General features: G+C 41.5%; 1 long non-coding RNA gene across 1 annotated transcript in view; it reads right to left on the bottom strand.

Annotated features, from left to right (window-relative positions):
* Positions 1 to 3,472: 3,472 nt before the first annotated feature.
* LOC134358806 (uncharacterized) overlaps positions 3,473 to 6,599 on the bottom strand; it is a 64,563-nt gene continuing 61,436 nt past the window's right edge. The window contains exon 4 of the long non-coding RNA XR_010020956.1: positions 3,473 to 6,511. This is a non-coding gene — a long non-coding RNA (uncharacterized LOC134358806). The remainder of the gene's footprint in view (positions 6,512 to 6,599) is intronic.

Here is a 6,599-nt window from a genome sequence, read left to right as displayed (position 1 = left end):
AGCAGGACCTCGAGGATGGTAATCTCAGGATTGCTACCTGTGCCACGTGCCAGTGAGGGTAGGAATAGGATGCTCTGGCGGATGAACACATGGCTGAGGAACTGGTGTAGGGGGCAGGGTTTTAGATTTCAGGATCATTGGGACCTCTTCTGGGGCAGCTGGGACTTGTAGAAGAGAGAGGGGTTACACCTGAACTACAAGGGGACCAATATCCCTGCAAACTAGAGGAAATCTGCAGATGCTGGAATTTCAAGCAACACACATAAAAGTTGTTGGTGAATACAGCAGGCCAGGCAGCATCTCTAGGAAGAGGTACAGTCGACGTTTCAGGCTGGGACCCTTTGTCAAAGTCCTTGCAGGGAGGTTTGTTAGTGCTATTGGGGAGGATTTAAACTAGATTTGCAGGGAGATGGGAACCAGAGTGCCAGAGCAGATAGTGGAGCAGGGGTGAAAATAAATGATGTTAAAAGTTCACGCAAAGTCACAAATAGAAGGGTTGTGTGTGGTGGTAATAATCTTCTGAGGTGCGTCTATTTCAATGCAAGGAGTATTGTGGGGAAGGCTGACAAACTGAGGGGCGTGGATTGACACATGGAATTATGACATCATAGTCATTAGTGAAACTTGGCTACAGGAGGGGCAGGACTGGCAGCTTAATGTTCTAGAGTTCCGATGTTTCAGACATGACAGAGGTAGAGGGATGGAGGGTGGAGGGGTGGCATTGCTAGTCAGGAAAAATGTTACAGCAATACTCAGGCAGGACAGATTAGCAGGCTTGTCTACTGAGGCCATATGGGTGGAGCTGAGAAACAGAAAAGATATGACCACATTAATGGGGTTGTATTATAGACCACCCAATAGTCAGCGAGAATTGGAGGAGCAAATCTGCAGAAAGATAGCAGACAACTGCAGAAAACAAAGTTGTGATAGTAGAGGATTTTAGTTTTCCACATATTGATTGGGACTTCCGTACTGTTAAAGGTCTAGATGGGTTAGAGTTTGTAAAATGTGTTCAGGAAAGTTTTCTAAATTAATATATAGAGGTACCAACTAGAGAGGATGCAATATTAGATCTCCTATTAGGAAATGAGTTAGGACAGGTGACAGAAGTGTGTGTAGTGGAACACTTTGGTTCAAGTGATCATAACACCATTAGTTTCAACTTGATTTTGGATAAAGATAGGTCTGGTCCTCGGGTTGAGGTTTTAAACTGGAAGAAGGCCAAATTTGAAGACATGAGAAAGGATCTAAAAAGTGTGGATTGGGACAGGTTGTTCTCTGGCAAGGATGTGATTGGTAAGTGGAAAGCCTTCAAAGGAGAAATTTTGGGAGTGCAGAGTTTGTATGTTCCTGTCAGGATTAATGGCAAAGTGAATAAGAATAAGGAACCTTGGCTCTCAAGGGATATTGGAACTCTGATTAAGAAGAGAGAGATGTATGACATGTATAGGAAACAGGGAGCAAACAAGGTGCTTGAGGAGTATAAAAAGTTCCAAAAAAAAAAGAAAGAAATCACGAGAGCTAAAAGAAGACATGAGGATGCTTTGGCAGTCAAGGCGAAGGATAATCCAAAGAGTTTCTACAGGTATATTACGAGCAAAAGGATAGTAAGGGATAAAATTGGTCCTCTTGAAGATCAAAGTCGTCAGCTATGGATGGAACCAAAAGAAATGGGGGAGATCTTAAATGCTTTTTTTGCATCTGTATTTACTAAGGAAACTGGATTGGAGTCATTGGAAATAAGGTAAACAAGTAGTAAGGTCATGGAACCCATACAGATTGAAGAGGAAGAGGTGCTTGCTATCTTGAGGCAAATCAGAGTAGCTAAATTCCCAGGACCTGACAGGGTGTTCCCTCGGACCTTGAAGAAGACTAGTGTTGAAACTGCAGGGGCCCTGGCAGATATATTTAAAATGCCGGTATCTACGGGTGAGGTGACAGAGGATTGGAGGATAGCTCATGTTGTTCCGTTATTTTAAAAAGGCTCTAAAGGTAATCCGGGAAATTTCAGGCTGATAAATTTGATGTCGGTGGTAGGTAAGTTATTGCAAGGAGTACTAAAAGGTAGAATCTACAAGTATTTGAATAGACGGACTTATTTGGGAGAGTCAACATGGTTTTGTGCGTGGTAGGTCATGTTTAACAAGTCTATCAGAGTTTTTCGAGGAGGTTACCAGGAAAGTGGATGAAGGGAAGGCAGTAGATGTTGTCTACGTGGACTTCAGTAAGGCCTTTGACAAGGTCCCGCATGGAAGGTTAGTTAGGAAGATTCAGTCACTTGGTATACACGGAGAGGTAGTAAATTGGATCAGACATTGACTCAATGGAGGAAGCCAGAGAATGGAAGTGGAGGAATGCTTCTCTGAGTGGATGCCTGTGACTAGTGGTGTGCCACAGGGATCAGTGCTGGGTTCATTGTTATTTGTCATCTATATCAATGATCTGGATGATAATGTGGTAAACTGGATCAGCAAATTTGCTGATGATACAAAGATTGGAGGTGTAGTGGACAGTGAGGAAGGTTTTCAAAGCTTGCAGAGGATTTGGACCAGCTGGAAAAATGGGCTGAAAAATGGCAGATGGAGTTTAATACAGATAAGTGTGAGGTCTTGCACTTGGGAAGGACAAACCAAGGTAGAACATACAAGGTAAACGATAGGGCACTGAGGAGTGTAGTAGAACAGAGGGACCTGGGAATACAGATACAAAATTCCCTAAAAGTGGCATTACAGGTAGATAGGGTCATAAAGAGAGCTTTTGGTATATTGGCCTTTATAAATCAAAGTATTGAGTATAAGAGTTGGAATGTTATGATGAGGTTGTATAAGGCATTGGTGAGGCTGAATTTGAAGTATTGTGTGCAGTTTTGGTCACCAAATTACAGGAAGGATATTAACAAGGTTGAAGGTTTACAAGGATGTTGCCGGGACTTGAGAAACTGAGTTACGGAGAAAGGTTGAATAGGTTAGGACTTTATTGCCTGGACCGTAGAAGAATGAGGGGAGATTTGATAGAGGTATATAAAATTATGATGGGTATAGACAGAGTGAATGCAAGCAGGCTTTTTCCACTGAGGCAAGAGGAGAAAAAAAAACAGAGGACATGAGTTAAGGGTGAAGGGGGAAAAGTTTAAAGGGAACATTAGTGGGGGCTTCTTCACACAGAGAGTGGTGGGAGTGTGAAATGAGCTGCCAGATGAAGTGGTAAATGCAGGCTCACTTTTAATATTTAAGAAAAACTTGGACAGGTACATGGATGAGAGGTGTATGGAGGGATATGGTCCAGGTGCAGGTGAAGGGCCAAAATATCTGTTTCTGTGCTGTAATCTTCTATGGTTCTTACAAAACATTTCTGAAAAAGCGTAGCAGGTCAATCAGTACACCAATGCATTTGTTAATAACTCTAGAGTTTCTTTGCAGTCTGTAGACATTGAAAGAATGTCTCTGTTACAGTCTGGGCTCTTACCCAACACTCTTTATTTCTCACAGTAAACAGCATTTTATACATGTAGAAGCAAGTGTCCCTAAAACTGATATTTGAAATCTGCAGAATTGAAAAGATCATTTTGCTATTGAATTTTACACTGCAAATTGCATAGGCTCCAATCCTGTATTCCTATTCACTTGAATTGACCATGCAATAGTAATAGCAGTAAAATTTATGTTTATTATTTTATATCTGTTCAGAGATGAACAGCATACCGCAGATATTTCAACATCACTGTATTTTTTCAAAAGATTTTGAATTCAAACTTATAATAGCCATAAACTGAAAGGACCAGCTGAAGCTCACCCATTGCCCCGCCTGGAAGTTGTTCCTGTGGTCCTTCAGAAAAGAGACAAATGCCTTTTTTCAATAGGTGAGTAGATAGGTAGGTCTGTGATAGGACAAATATAAATGGCAGTAGGACAAGGACTTCTTCATCTACAGCATAAGTTGTTAACGGCAAGGTTGTGTGACCTGCTAGGCACGCTAGACTTAATGAGCAGGATGGGGAAAACTCAGCCAACTTAACATAAACAAGTAAATGGAAAATTCTGTAAAATCTAAGCAGATCAGGCAGCATCTATGGAAAGAGCTGACAGGAATGACTCTGAGCTGGTGGGATAGGTAAGCTATGGTAATGGTATTGATGTGACTCTAGCAGGTGATGCTTATACAGAGAGTAAAAGAAAATAGGATTGCAGGCGGACATGGTTCTTATATTATACATGAAGTAAGAGCAGATTAGAGAACTTGATATTAGGCCCAGAAAGCTTCAACGTACCCAGGTGGAGAAGAAATGTTATTGTTCACGCTTACATTGGATTGCATTGTAACAGGACGTCACAGATAGAGTGACCAGAAGGACAGTGGGATGGTGAATAAAAGTGGGGCACAAATGGAAGCTCAGGGTCATTCCTACAGACTAAGTGCAGTTGTTCCACAAAGTGTTTGTATTCGCCAATAAAGAGGAGGCTACATTGCCTACAAGGAATGCGGTAAACAAGACTGGAAGGAGTACAAGTGAATCACTGGTTTATATGGAAAATATGGTTGGGTCTCTGCATGGTGGAAAGGAAAGTAGTGAATGGACAGGTATTGCACAGCAATTAGCCATATGACAGCGGTCATTGAGTGGGGGACAAAGAGCGGATAAGAAAGTTGTGAAGTGGTGATCCCTATAAAAAGATTAAAGGGAAGTGTGGAGAACACTTGCATGACTTATTTGCATATCTCTCTTCCTCAATTTAGACAAAAGATATAGACAAAATATTGACTTACCACAGATGCTGCCTTGCCAGTTGGGTTTTCCCAGCATTTTTTTAATTTTGTGTCAAATTTGCAACATCTATAGTTTTGCTTTTAATTTTCAGTCTTTGTATTGCATCACCAATTAATCAATAAATAACTGGATTATTTACTCACTGCCTGTTACGTTACTGGAGTTTAGGGCAGAAATGAAGGTCCTCCATCCCTGTCTGTCCTTGGCGACTCAGATGTAGAAAGATATTCATCATTGCAGTTTCCATAACAACTTTGTTTTACCAGTCAGGGTTGTTAGCCCCAAGCTGAACCTGGAGGACTGGTGGACCTTCTATACCTTATACATCTTAGTCTGGCCTCTACCCTTTGACCTATTTGGCATGGTGACCCTACCAAGAGCCAAACCATAAAGCCCTGATTCCAGCTAACACATAATAACTCTCTGGGTCGTTGAGGCACACAAGTCTTCAAACCACAGCATTATGGTTTCTTGGAGGAAGTAACAAGGCTACGTAGCAGCAGCAGTAGTAGTACGCAGCTGTCAATCCCAGGAGATCATGGATTTGTGCCTCTGGTGGACTGTATCCTCTCCAGGCCGCAAGCCTGGGCAGGTAAATTAAAAGAACTGGCTGTTGCTCAAGCAGCAGGTTCTCCTTCTCCATGTCACTGATGTAGTCCAAGGGAAGGGCAAGTGCCTATACAGGTTGGCCGTAGTGTCGTTGCAGATGTTGCCAGAGTGAAGTTGTAAACAATATCAAACTGCCTGAGGGACCCCGGCTCCGGATTTCTTCCTCAGGGTTTACCCCCGAAGCCTTTCCCATGGGTGGGTATGGCCGTAACGCAGCGGCGGTTTAAAATCAGGGTTTTCCTTCTCCTAGGCGGGCTGCTGTCCAAGGCTGACGAGCCCCAACTGCCCAAAATAACAAGGTTATTAAGAGGAAATACGTCAGGATCTAACCATACTGAAGGTATCTATGGAAACATAGATATTTAAGTTATTTTGACAAAATTATGCTACAGCAATGATGCTGGAGCAGAAAACAAAAAAAAAGTTCAGGTAATAATGCTTTGTGATGGAGATAGAAGCACATGAATTTTATTCCTCTAGATATATTGGGACAAAGAGGAGTTCGATACAAGATGAACCTTATGTTGAGGAACTTTCCTGAGAATTGCTAACTCAGAAAATATTTCTTCCAAGAGATGTAAATTTAACATGATTCTGGTGAAATGCATGAATGCTGTAGAATAGAATTTTGGAAATCTCATCAGTGGTGATGATTTTTTTAAAAGAAAAGAAATGAGATGTGTCTTATGCAGGAAAAGCATGGAGGTTCAATTTAGTTATGTCAGTGAGTCACATGGCAGAGTGTGAGATTACATAAAACAAATCTCTGGAGGTGACAGAAGAAATGCTGCAAGCTAAGGCTAAGGAAATCTCAAGGACACCCAAGTGTTGTAACTGCGGAAGGAAACAAAAGTTCCAGCAGAGAGAACTGTGTCTTGCTTTTTGTAAAATATGTAAAAACAAGCTGAAAGAACAATAATTTTCCAAGAAAATTCTGTGAAAAGAATCAGCTGCACACGAGCAGGCAGGCAGACCAGTTGATGAGGAATCAGGATCAACAGCGTTTGTCATCAATGACATCAGTGCTTCTGGTGAACAGTTACTGCATTCAATCAACTCTTTCATCAAACTTCATTCTGTAGCTTCTTCTGACTTGTCCAGTTTTGTCCCCAAATATTACTGCAGTCTGATAACTACCTGTAATAGTCAAAGTCAAAGTAAATTTATTATCAAAATAGATATATGTCAACTTATATCACCATGAGATGCATTTTCATGTAGGAAT

Source organism: Mobula hypostoma, chromosome 2 (assembly GCF_963921235.1).
Source record: "Mobula hypostoma chromosome 2, sMobHyp1.1, whole genome shotgun sequence".
Taxonomy (NCBI): Eukaryota; Metazoa; Chordata; class Chondrichthyes; order Myliobatiformes; family Myliobatidae; genus Mobula; species Mobula hypostoma.
The sequence above is the reverse complement of the archived record's forward strand: the minus strand, read 5'-3'. Positions and strand labels throughout refer to the sequence as shown.